Source organism: Dermacentor albipictus, chromosome 6 (assembly GCF_038994185.2).
Source record: "Dermacentor albipictus isolate Rhodes 1998 colony chromosome 6, USDA_Dalb.pri_finalv2, whole genome shotgun sequence".
In the NCBI taxonomy this organism is placed as follows: domain Eukaryota; kingdom Metazoa; phylum Arthropoda; class Arachnida; order Ixodida; family Ixodidae; genus Dermacentor; species Dermacentor albipictus.
The window spans coordinates 14,876,085-14,889,508 of record NC_091826.1 but is presented as its reverse complement, the minus strand read 5'-3'; positions in this window follow the sequence as shown (position 1 = coordinate 14,889,508).

The following is a 13,424-nucleotide window of genomic DNA, read 5'->3' as shown; positions in this document are numbered from 1 at the left end:
CTTATAGCTTGCAATACATGCGATGAGGTAGTTAAAAACTTAATTAACGAGATTTTACTTAGTCGATTAAGCATTTCAGTTCTTTGTTGAAGTAATATCCGCCTCTTCACGTACATCAGCTCATGGAATAAAACTGTGCTATCTGCCATGGGCAAGCTCTTTCTTTTATTTGAAGATTATGGAAGACTTGTACCGTATGTAACACGCCGAATACATAGGTCCCTGCACACGCTGTGTTGAACCAGAGAGACTGAAATGCTACTGGGCACTTAATGCGCAGTGCATTGTCATATTTGTGTTGTAAGCAGCAACTCTACTTGTAAATGCTAGATTAGGTAGGGTGGCAATAACGGCCGCTTCCAACAAAATATTACTGCGTCTCTGTGTGGTCTGGACCACTTCAAGGCAAGCACACTATAAACAAGTGATCGAGCGAGAGATAATGCAATGGACCTCGAAAATCGCCTTCATGCAGGCTTCGTGCTGATAAGCAAATTCCTATGTTTCGAGCAATACCACAGAATAACCGGACCGCGTAACAGCTAGACTGGTCGTGTGTAACAAAGGAATAGTTCCATGGGGGTCTACATAGTTCCACAATTGGCGTGCATAGTTCTATGGTTGCTCTACGGCCAAAGCCTCTTCCTTCGAAAATCAGGCGAAATTCGCGGCAGTGAGAGCCCAACACTCGACACTATATTGCACATCCTTGGTTAATCACCCTGCTTTTCCCTATTCTCTCTCAATCTCGGCACGAATAGCAATAATAATTTATTTATTCATGTATTTATTTATTTATTTTCTATTGATTGAATTGTTACTGACCACTCTAAGATACGACCGCGCTGTGAGATTTGTAACAACTTCGAAGAGTAGTTGCACTATTTGTGCATGCATATACGCAAAAACATGAGTTTTTTGGGCACACGCAGTGTGAGCCGCCGTGGTTGCTCAGTGGCTATGGTGTTGGGCTGCTGAGCACTAGGTCGCGGGACTGAATCCCGGCCACGGCGGCCGCATTTCGATGGGGGTGAAATGCGAAGACACCCGTGTACTTAGATTTAGGTGCACGTTAAAGGACTCCAGGTGGTCGAAATTTCCGGAGTCCTCCACTACGCCATGCCTCATAATCCGAAAGCGGTTTTTGGCACGTAAAATCCCAAAATTTTATTTTTTAACAAGCATTGTGGTGATCGCTGTGCACTTATCCGAATATCTGCGTAACTGTTGTTGCTCACCGCCCACCCAGATGTCTGCACAAAGTTGTTGCAGTTTTCATGTTTGTAATACGTTTTCGATATTTTACAATTTGCATTTGGCTCATTTAGACAATGAACAGATTGAAACCAGGAGAGCGACAGAGAATACAAGTACCATGCTTCCTTCGTATGGCCATTGTGGTGCGCCGATATACAATTCTAAGGCTTCCACCTCCACTCTATTTAACATTTGCGAACATGCCGCCGTTATGCGCCATTTTGTTGGGCTGAGTATCAACAACACTATAAAGTGTTTTTATTTGGCTGCATCAATTTTTTTTCTAAATAGACTGTGGTAGACAGCACAATTATAACCCTTGATCTAATTTACTGAATGAGGCGGCCAGTACTTATGCAAGAAATCAAAATGCTTAAATGAATAACTAACATATGTACCTTAATGAACTCTTTAATTACTTACTTTACGACACATATTTTAATCTATGAATTATAGCCCATAATTTCGCAAGGCGTATTCACTTGGAACGATTTCTCAGGACTGCACAAAGTTCGACATATTCATTTTCGAAGTGTTTGACGACATTCATTGCCATTCCAGTCGCAGTTTTTATTAAAACGCTGTTTTATGCATAGAAGCACCAAGGTAACTGGAACACCAATGCATTTATTCGGACACCTTGAAAATCAAAATCAGAAAACTGGTGCAGTCTAGAGAATTCATTCGAAAGGAATAGGCCTTGCAAATTCACTATAGCCACAATTCATAGATTAATATATAGGCCGTAAAATAGGTAATTAAATAGCTGATTAAGGTAGTTATGTAATTATACAACTAACAATCTGATTTCTCGTAGAAATAAGCCATGTCATTGAGTAATTTAGATGAAGGGTTAGAATTGTGCTGTCTGGCGTGCACAGGCAATGTTTAAAAATTTGGGACAGGTAAAGAAGACATCCTGCATATTCGGCAGTATGCCCTTGATATTAGTGATCTTCTTTAAGAGCTAGGTAGTTTTCTGTCGAACCTGAGCACGCCCAATGATCACGCCACAATAGACATGCAATAAAGTGTGAAAACATATGCAAACGGTTATCTGAGATATTTAACCTCAAATATTTTAGTGCTACCAACTTAGTTGCCGATTGAGCGAATATCATCGATATGGCCAGCTACTTCTTTTTTAATTGTGCCGGGCGGCGCGAGGATAGAAATGATGTGATAGCGATACTATTGCGGCAATGACTATTTGCTGTAGCTTGGTTCCATGTGACCTTTACGGGGCGTGCGTGATCTGCTTTTACGTCGTGAGTAGTTGGGCGGCTTAAAGTAGCTCAGGCTATTGAGCCACCCTGAGTTACCGCATTACAACCCACTAGTGCCCCATTCGCTTTCATTGCGCGCTAGCCGTGAGCAAGGTAACGCGGCATCAACGCATCGAAAGAACGTTTCAGAAATTAACAATAAATATTCAGCTGAAACATACCAGCTTTTGAGGCAGCCGCACATTCCGTCTCCACAGAAATAGGTTTTCTAGTCTTCTTTTCGCAGAAGGCGCCGTAGTCTGATCGCTATGGCTTTGCGCTGTCAAACTCCAGGACGTGGGTACGATACCGGCCCCGGCGGCCGCATTTCGCCGGGGGCGACATGCAAAAGACTTGTGTACCTAAGAGTACCCGAGGTGGTCAAAACTATTTGTGAGTCCCACACTACGGTGCGCCTCATTGGCCGATCGTGCTCTTGGCACGTAGAACCGCTGAATTTATATTTAAGTAATTCGTTAGAGACAAAATTTCAGCACCAAAACTGCAGTTTCAAAAGAATCGCGTGCTACCATATCCTTTATGCAAACTGATTTTGATGTCAGTAGTTGATGACCATCTTAACTAAGGTATTTCTTAACCAGGTGCCCAAGCAGACGCAGGCAACAGATTCAATACCGTTGCACGCTATGATCCTTTTTGATTGTGTGTACTACTTTTTCTGCAAACATGTTTTCTTCCGTAACTTTGTCTTAATTTTAATCACGCAGATTCTTGCTGTAATGATGTCATTGTTGGATACACTGCAACCGCTATGTGTATATATATTTGCATATGTATATGTACATGTATATGTATATGTGAAATGTTCATTGCCTTTTGATTGCAACCCACCATCTTTTTATATAAAGACCTTTCAAGGCTCTTCACAAATATATCTGCCGAGGGTAATTACGGGGCTGATTTCATTATTTATAACAGATGTACCAAATCTAACTTCATTTACGACAGTACGCTTAGTCCCCGACGAATTACGTATGCATTTAGACAAAGTGAACATTTTGTTTTTCAAATCTTTTTCGCGCAGTGCAGGGTAGCCTACCGGGCTTAGCTTGGTGAACCTCCCTGCCTTTCCCTTAAGACTTATCTCTCTACCACAAACTTTTCTTTTTTCTTCCTTCCTTCCTTCCTTCCTTCCTTCCTTCCTTCCTTCCTTCCTTCCTTCCTTCCTTCCTTTCTCTCTTTCTTTCTTTACCCCTTTCACGCTTGTGTCCTATATGCATGGCTGAATCCTTAAGTTTCATTAAACTCTTCCTCTCTTTCTCTCCCATCACTCCAGGACACAACGACTATTCGTTACAGAGTTTAATGCAATATAAGCAGCCAATTCTGCGGAGGCATCACCCCTTTAATTGTGGCATTACACACGCTTGCGTCTATATTATCCGTCGTTTATCATTTATTTATTTATTTATTTATTTATTTATTTATTTATTTATTTATTTGTGCTGTTGCTGGCAAGACCGTAAAGAACACGTATATCTCGGATGGTATAATCGCGAGATTGAATATACACTTTTCATTATTTCATTAATTAATTAATTCATTCATTCTATCATTCATTGATTCATTCATTTAAGGCTATGAGGTAGTGCAATACTTCCGTCTGTCCAATATCCCTAGTTCTGTAAGCGGAACCTGGCTTTCATGATTGCTACTTGTCTTTGTTGTTGTCTTTGTTCTTGTTTTATAAATTATGACATCCTGGGAAACTAGGCTCCCGAAGAGCCAGCTATCCCAATCGCTGAAGATAAACTTCAATAGTTAAGGCGACTCCATGACTGTTAAGAAAAATAAAAAATAATCCAAAGGTAAGGGGTTAAAATAACGGAGAAATAGCACATCACATAATGGCTTATGTGCGTACGGCCATGATTTTTTGTAGCAGTACAGCGTACACTCTGCATTCAGAAGTACTGTCGCGAATTATGCAGACGGAGAGGAAGATTTTATTGATAGGGAAGACAGAGACGCCGACTTGAGCTGATGCGCTCCAGTCGGCTATTTTGTGCTGACGAAGCGGGAAGGAGAGTGAAAATGTTGGCATCGATGACGACGAGGAGAAGTGATGAGTGCTTATGTACATTAGATAGTGCCATATTCCAAAGCCGCTCCTATAGTTTCGTGTCATGCAGGAACTTTAACAGTACTTTAGTTGTACACATTTCGAGTTGCAGTGTCAGGCCGTGAACCAGATCAGCGTCCTCCACTGGCTAAGGAATTATCCAACGTGTGTCACTCAAGAATATATGCTGGGCAATCACATAATATGTGCTCCAGCGTTTCAGGCACCTTACAGTGGCTGTAATCACGGCTGTCCGACTGGCCGTTGAGGTGTGTGTAGTGTCGGCTAGAAGCCACGACCAGGCGAATCCTGCGTAGCCATTATGGTCTGCTACGTGCAACCTTAAGCGGCAACCGGAATTGACCGTCTAGGTGGATCCCATGTAGGCCTCAGTGGATGCTGTCAGCGTGAGCTCTCTACGTCTTTCTGAGGCCCTGCATGAGTGCCTCGATCATTGAGTTGATGTCAGGTCACGAGTACACGATCCTCACTTCATCAGCGGAAGCGAAGGCCGACCTTGCCTCACTGTATGCCTGAGTTCATTGCCGATCACACCACAATGACCAGGCACCCGCGGAAAATTGATAAGGTGGCCACCGCGCGGGACACTGTGATTAATTTCGCCGATTTAGCCGCATCACTGTGAATTTATTCCGATTGAGCTCGTGTGGGCAAGGGTAAAAAAATATGGCATTGCTGTGGACAAAAAAGATTTCGACCTGTCCACTGTCGAAGACATATTCAGGAAGAAAATAAAGCACGTAATGGTGGAAGACTGCAGCAAGAACATTCAGCACGTGATTGACCTCGAGGAAAAGTTAGGACTTGACACGTCTGGGAGTGACCACATCCGACCCATCGTCATCCAGCTGGGTGAAGGTGATACTGAAGAAAGCAACTCGGTGTGCGAGCTGTCCAGCATTGAATCACAAGAAGCATAACGGCTACGTATTCATTAAAGAAAAACCAAAAATTGCTGGAACATTAAAACTTTGCTGGTGGGAACCCCGTGACCTCTCAAATATATAGGCAGTTCATTTAATAGCATATTCCTTTGAGCGGAAGCTCAATTAAGAGAAAGCAACATCCTGCACGTGTCGTACTCAATTTAAGCACTAGCATGGAAACATGCTTAAATGCTGGCAAATAGGAATGAAAATGCAATTATTCCCTCTTAATAACTTTGCGGGGCCCAAAAGGCTCATTCGGACAGCCTCCGTCGAGCGTGACAGGATCTATGATGAAATAACCGTGAACACGAAGTCGACAGCCACTGTTAACAGCTTGCATGCCAAAGCACATTCATGCAGTGGTATTGTTTATTTTGATTATCTGGCTCAGGCAAGTAATTCGAATAAGATAACAATTATAAAGCATTGTTAGCTGTAATGAGGCCCACAATGCTAATATAGGCAGCCATTGTCATCCTCCAGGAGCCCTATGGTGACGTAGCAGCAGTCGGGGCACGCCTGAAAAACACCGTTTGCAGTCTGTACTGCAAAGCGAAGTGATGCCGTAGCCATTGTTCAGTTTGCTTATATGACTCGGGAAATGCAAGCATAATTATTAACTCTAAACAACATTGCTAGCATTTTCCGTCGTTTTTATTTTTTCGAAATATGCTGAGTAAATTAGAACGTGTTTTATTGAGGCATTGTGTTCATTGCACAAGCCGTAGGCAAAGTGGTGACCAGATTCAGATAAAAAAATCGGGGAAATAATAAACTGTGAAAGTTGCAAAAGCTGTCAGTTTACTCCTTTACTGGGCTCCATTCACTAAAAAATGCCTTTGTAATGATGAAAGCGTCCGCCAGGAAATGACACCCCACTGCACAATGTTATCCATGTTGAAAATGTTTAAAACCATATATCATGGGCAGCGAAATCGCCTGTTTACTAAGACTAGGAGCGTGAAAGAAGCAGCAACATAGCAAAGGGCTGTTTCAGAATATGGCACTTTTCATGTGCGCTTCTGCTAGCTGCCGCATGCACTGATGCATAAACACATGAGCAGGGGTGAGAGGCGAAGTTGCTGTGCGACCCACGTGATGCTTTTAGCATAATGCATCTGTAAACCTTTCTGTTGTCATAGCTGATCGAACTTTATTTTATTCAAGTCGCTTAATTACACGGCGCAACAACACAAGCAGCAAGGACAGAATGCTAAGAGAAAACACAGCGAGACGGGAAATTGAGAAGACATGGTAGACGAGAGAGAGAGAGAGAGAGAAATAGTAAACAAGCAAGAAATGCTTTAGTCAGATCGAAAAGGCCAGCCCTGCCATTCACGACTTGGTGCATTGAGTGATACGAGTTAATGACATCGTGAAAATAGACGAAGCTGAAATAAAACAGAAAAGCAAACACATACACAAAATAAAGACAGAAATTATTATAAACACAAATGCTCACGGAAGCGTGCACATATATGCACATACATGCATACGAATGCGAGCACTAAAACTAAGAAAACCTCATACATAAGAAAAATGGCGGGAATAAATATTATACACAAACATACAAGAAGATGCGCATCCGCGTTTACACAGAGACGCGGGTAGAGGTATTAAGAGCCATTTCGCAAGCTTTCATATATATATATATATATATATATATATATATATATATATATATATACACACACACACAATACCTCTAAAGGCCCTCGAAGGAGGGTATTACATAGGGGGGGTTACAAGAAAGGCAAGTGTACATTCAGGTACAGCATACAAAAAAGGAAAACATTTACAAGACATGTGTTTGTTTGTTGTCGTTCAACAAGGCAGTGTAGTCATCACAAGGAACCAAGAAACAACAACAAAAAAAGAAAGAAAAAAAGAAACGCTACATAAAAACGTTAGGAGCAAGCAACAAATCACAAAGCACAAAAATTATCAGGAAAACACACTTAATAAGGAAACTCAACATTTTAACAGCTTCTCACAGTAGTGCAAATTGTTTCCTTAAATTTGGCTATGTCAGTTTCCATGGCTATGTATGAGGGTAAATCGTTCCAATCTATGATAGTGCGTGGTACGAAGGATTGAGCGAAAGTTAATGACCGACACAAAATGCGTTTCACTTTGTTAGGGTGATCGGGGTGAGGAAAGATAATCGGCGGTGACTGAAAGAAATCATCACGAAGTGAGGAATGGTGGAAAATTTTATGAAATAGTGATAAGCGAGAATGTTTTCGACGAAGGCTCAAGGATTGCAAACCGGCACGATTTTTTAAAGATGTAACGCTGGTGAATGTAGAATAATCTGAAAAAATAAATCGAGCAGCACGGTTCTGCAGGGCTTCAAGGTTAGAGGCTAGATATACCTGATGGGGATCCCAAATTGCCGCAGCATATTCAATTTTCGGGCGAATGATTGTGGTATATGCCTGTTTTCGTACGAGTGGTGGCGCTTGCTTGAGGGTTCGTTTAAGTATTCCAAGAGTACGGTTAGCAGCTGCCAGGGTTAAATTTATATGGTGATGCCACGTTAGGTCCGACTGGAAATGAAGGCCAAGATATTTGTAGGAAGTGGAAGACTCAATCGTGCTGTTAATAATGAAGTAAGTGTTTTCAATTCGAGACCTTCGGCCGTTAAATGTCATGAACTTGGTTTTAGAGATATTAAGCGACATTAGCCATTTGGAGCACCATAAGGCAATCGCATCAAGGTCAGATTGCAAGCATTGGCGATAGATATCAGAGGAAATTGTGCGGTAAATCACGACATCATCGGCAAAGAGACGAACCCGGGACGTTACGCAAGAAGGAAGATCGTTAATACACTGTAAAAAATTTCCGTAATTTTACGGAGGATTTCTGTCATTATACGGAGAACTGCAGATAAAAATACGGAAAGTATGTCATATTTCAAAAATACGGCAAAATCTGCCGTTAATATACGGAAAGTGCTCTCCGTATTCAGCTTTACGTACATTTGAACTGTAATCATATAACGGCTATACACTGTTTTGGACGAAACAGAGAGAATTCCGTATTTTTGTTATGTGAACATCCGTATATTGTGAGAAAATTTAAGCTGTCTGAATGAGCGCTCGTACTCATAAAGTTTCAGCTAACAATACTTTATTGAACACGCAAACTGTACGCATTATGAAGATGCGTACAAAATGTGAGAGCTAGCCTTCTAACAAAAGCTGCAATAACAGATCGTATAAATATATATACGCATCTTCTATTCCGGTCGCAGTTTGCCGCGCATATGGGCTTAGTAACGCTGATCATATTCGCAAATATATGCGTGTTCTCGCAATGTTCTCAAATTAAGCGCTTCGTAGTTAATAACACACCATATATGTTTAAGTGAATGAAGAGCCGGGGACATACGTGCATACGTAAACAAGCTTGCGGCACTCAGGTGCTGGTGCACTGGGAATGACATTGGTGCTCTATATGCCAAAACTTGTGCGCACCCTAAATCAGTACCGAAACGCAGGGAGTGGTATAATGACCCTAATTGCGTTTACATTTTGCAACAAATGGTCTCGAAGGGGACTGGCGGCCAATAGATCCAAGTACAATGGTCGGAGGAAATTTTCGAATGCGGCAAGCAATTAACCCAAGTGTCAAAGGGCACTGCTGAACTGCAATGTAGTTGGTTGAACTCATTCCCATGATATTTACAAAATATCTCGTCTCTGACAATAGCTGCCCATTCATTGAGACAAATCGATTACGCATAATCTTCACTGTTCATGTGCTAATTCTTGCGATAAGATGTAATCGCAAACATTTGGCGCTTCATCTTGAAACAAGACCGGTAAGCGCACTCGTTCTTGTACGGTAGAATAAAGAACGCGAACATGCACCGACATGTGTGTAAACTACTGGAAGGTGACTGAAGATGAAGGACCTATTACCATGCTAGTACTGTGTATACTGTCAAAAAGAATAAAAAAATAATACGGAAAGAAAGAATGCCCAGTGCCGAGATGTAACGATTCAAGCTTTATTTCTTTTTGACCTAGGATGCAACACCATTAGTTCCATGTGCTTTATGCATGGGTAATGTTATGACACAACTCATTATTTACCCGTTCATTACATGCACCAACCAGCCCAAATTATCCCTGTACTAGAGCTTATGGACGCATCGCAGTGCACTGCTTTGCATTTCATTGTAGCACAGGGGTTTGCTATCGCCAGTAGCGAATGCTTTGGTTGACCTCTCTGCCTTTCTGCTTTTTGAATTCTCTCTCCCTTTGTATAAAACGCACTAACTTGTGGGAGAGAAAGCGTTTTCCTACTTTAGAATTCAATTAATTGTCAAGCAATTGTTTTGCAGTTCCAGTAACTAAAGCAGAAATGCGAAAACGAAACCGAATCTGTTCTGTTCTCCACGCTCACAGAGTGCGGCACCAGGGGCAGCGCGCGCTGCGCGGCCGTTAGGAGTTGCTGACGGAGGTGCATATGTGTAGTCAGCCGGCATTTTTCGAGTTGTGTTGTAAATGTTGTTAATTCGCCGTAAATATCTCTTGATTTGTGCACAAGAGTGGAGCAAGACCCCAAGGAAGAGAGATTGACGCATCGGGAGCGAAGAACAGAAACGATGGATGGTTACGCTGCTTGGGTCTCGGCACGTTCGAATTGGCAAAGTTCCGAATTTGTCGCTGTGTTGTGTACGCTTGTGCGCTCGTCATTTGCCGTCATCGCGCGGAGATATTTGCGCTGGATGTCTTTCACTTCGTGTACAAAACTCTGCACGCTGCGGCATCGAAGAAGTTGTCCTGTGTTTGGGTGCACGTATGCGCTTGGACACGGATAGCCTGCTTGCTCTCAACGGGTGTTCAACAGTTTACGCGCGCTCGTAACTTGCTCATGAGGTAAGCCCATTTTAATCTTATTTGGTTTCCATAACGTAGGTGTTAAAATGTTGTGTGGTAAGCCGGTGTCGCGTACAGAAATATTGTTTCAAAAGACCACTATGCAACGTCTTAGGGCAAAAATGACGCATGAATGGGGAAAGGGATCACCCTATCTTTTCAGATCGATTCCAGTCGTAGCGCGATTGGCTCGATCGCAATTTCCGTGAGGTACTTCTAAGCTTTTGTTCACTCGCGTTAAAAGCGTAGAATAAAACTGCGTTCAGTTGAGCTCTTGTATTGACGCTTGTATTGGCTTCAGAGCATACTGTATCCGATACACGAACTTCTGTTAAAATACGGAAATAAACGTTCGAGGCAATAGCAGTCGCTCACTACCTGTGATCGTTACTTTCTTGCTTGGGTGCACGTTTTAATTGTGACCAGAAAAAAACGTTCTTTGCTCTGGCTGCCCTGCTGTGTTTCCTCGGTGCAACTTTTTGCGGTGCAGCAAGACGTGTTGCTTCGAATGATGTCTGGGCAGTCAAGGCATTCGTGTCAGTAAGCAAGCAGTAAACGGGGTATCAGTGCGAAAAAATTTGGACATACAAGAGAAGCGAAGGGTATTATCATAGACTCTTTTATTTGACGAATAATTCAGTTGTAATACTAAAGCGGAGAGTGGATATGCATGAAAGCCAGATTGTATTGATACTCAGCAAAAACAAGGTAACTTATCATTACTAATCAATCCTTTTCTTTTACTGAAAGGCAAGTTGCTGTTGTGCTGGAGCTGAGAAGAGGTCTGCCGCCTGCAATGGGTCCATCTCTCTCAAGTTATTGCAGTATTGTAGCTCACAAGGGGAGTGGATTTTTTTTTTCTCTTAGCTGTTTGCCACCTGAATCATGACCATTTACTTAGCTGTGTAGGTGATCACTGTTAGTGACATTGGAGTGCTGGTGGACCAGCACTCCTTTATGATTGCAACGCATATGACAGAGTGCAGCTGTGGCAGTATGCAAAGGTGTTAACCTATAAGCCAAATTAGGTTCTTTGAGGTAATATGTTAATATATTGATGACATTGGATTGTGGTCTAGCAGGCAAAAATGCTAAACAAGAAGAAATTGTAATTTGCACTTCGTAAGACGGTGAAGCAATTCAGGCTGTTATGCATGAAATGGGACATTTGTAGATGTCTTCTACAGTGCTGCAGTCCTGAATTGCTTCAGAGTTGAGTGATACCACTATAATTTCTCTGTAGAGCATGCAGCACAGTTTAGCATTGGGGGAGGCTGGCATCAACAGGTGCCTACTTACTGTGAAGTTCAAGTGAGGTGTTACTGTTAGGGTGACTATATATAATTTATGGTTTAATTCTAATTTTGTGTCAGGCAGACATAGTTTACCCACTTGGTTAAACAATAGAGATGTAATATCTATGTATACAAGTATTACCCATTCATTTATGTCATTTAGACAATGGCAGAAATGCGTGGGTAATACTTGTGTACATAGACAATACATCACTATTTAACCAAGCGGTGCCCCTGCATGCTAAATTTTACAGGGCTATTATTAAGTAATGTCAGCTTTTGTTGTAACATTAAGGCACCTTTTATATTATTACAGATTATCACCATTGTGCACCATCATAGTGTGATATTTACACTAAATGTATTTGACTTTGCTATAAAACCCTGCACAGCAGTGCATCATGAAACTTTTTTTTATAGTTTCTGGCCTCGGAATGCATTTCACGTTATATCCTTGTTTACAACAAGACTATAATGCAGGTTTCTCTCCTTATGTTTTGTGGCACTTCAAACTGCGGCGAGCTAAACCACTGGGCAGCAATACTGGAATCGCTACTGCGTGTGGAGCTGTCTTCAAACACACACAAGGAATACATCATTGCTTTTTTAGCACAAAACAACGGACACAAGAAAGACGACAGAACAAGGCGCTACTCTCAACTGACATCACTTTATTGCGTCCCTCCTTTGTAGACAGCAGAATCTAGAATTACATGCGCTGTGAACACCATGTGCAGGAACCACCAACATCTGATCAAAAAAGCACACTCATGCGACAGAATAAAAAAAAACATATTGAGCACTCTACAAGGTTAAAGAAAGCACACTAATGCACTGTGACCCCAATGACTGTATGAAGAAAACTTCCGATAACTCTCTGGCGGTAGTATCACGGCTCTTTTTCAAAATCGTAGTATCATGAAACATTGCGAACCTAAGCAATCCATACCAACAGGCACAGGTTCCCATTTGGCTCAACATTGTAAAATATGGAAGTGAAAGGCCATGTTTTGTGATACTACGATTTTGAAAAAGTGCTGTGATACCACCGCCCGAGATTTAGCGGAAGCTTTCTTTATACAGTCATTGGGGTCACAGTGCATTAGTGTGCCTTATTTAACCTTGTGCAGTGCTCAATATGGTTTTTTGGATCCCGTCGCATGAGTACGCTCTTGTGATTGGTTGTTGGTGGTCTCTGCACATGGTGCTCACTGCGCATGTTCTAGATTCTACTATTTATAAAGGAGCGACGCAATAGAGTGATGTCAGTTGAGTGTAGCGCCTTGTGCCGGTCGTCTTTCTTGTGTCCATTGTTTTGCGCTTAACAAAGTATTTATGGATTCACACCAACTAGCCCGCCAACACATTGTGTTGCGGGCACTTCTGAAGTACTGTCTGTCCAATAACCTTGGTGGCATGGAAGCGCCGTCCACTTCTATGCGTTGCTTTCTGTTTCATTGTGGCATCACATCACATTATAATCATAATGTGTATGTACTTTTTCCAAGAGACCCATATTCCTATCCTTTTGTTATATTTGCTGTCGCATTATTTATGTGCAAATGACCAGTGCTCCAAGTTCCATTTTATCGCAAAGTAAACTACTGGTACCTAAACAGTTCTGTATATCAGAAAACCAAAGCTGAACTGCCGCACAGTACCAAGCGGCAGCCTTAGTGCAG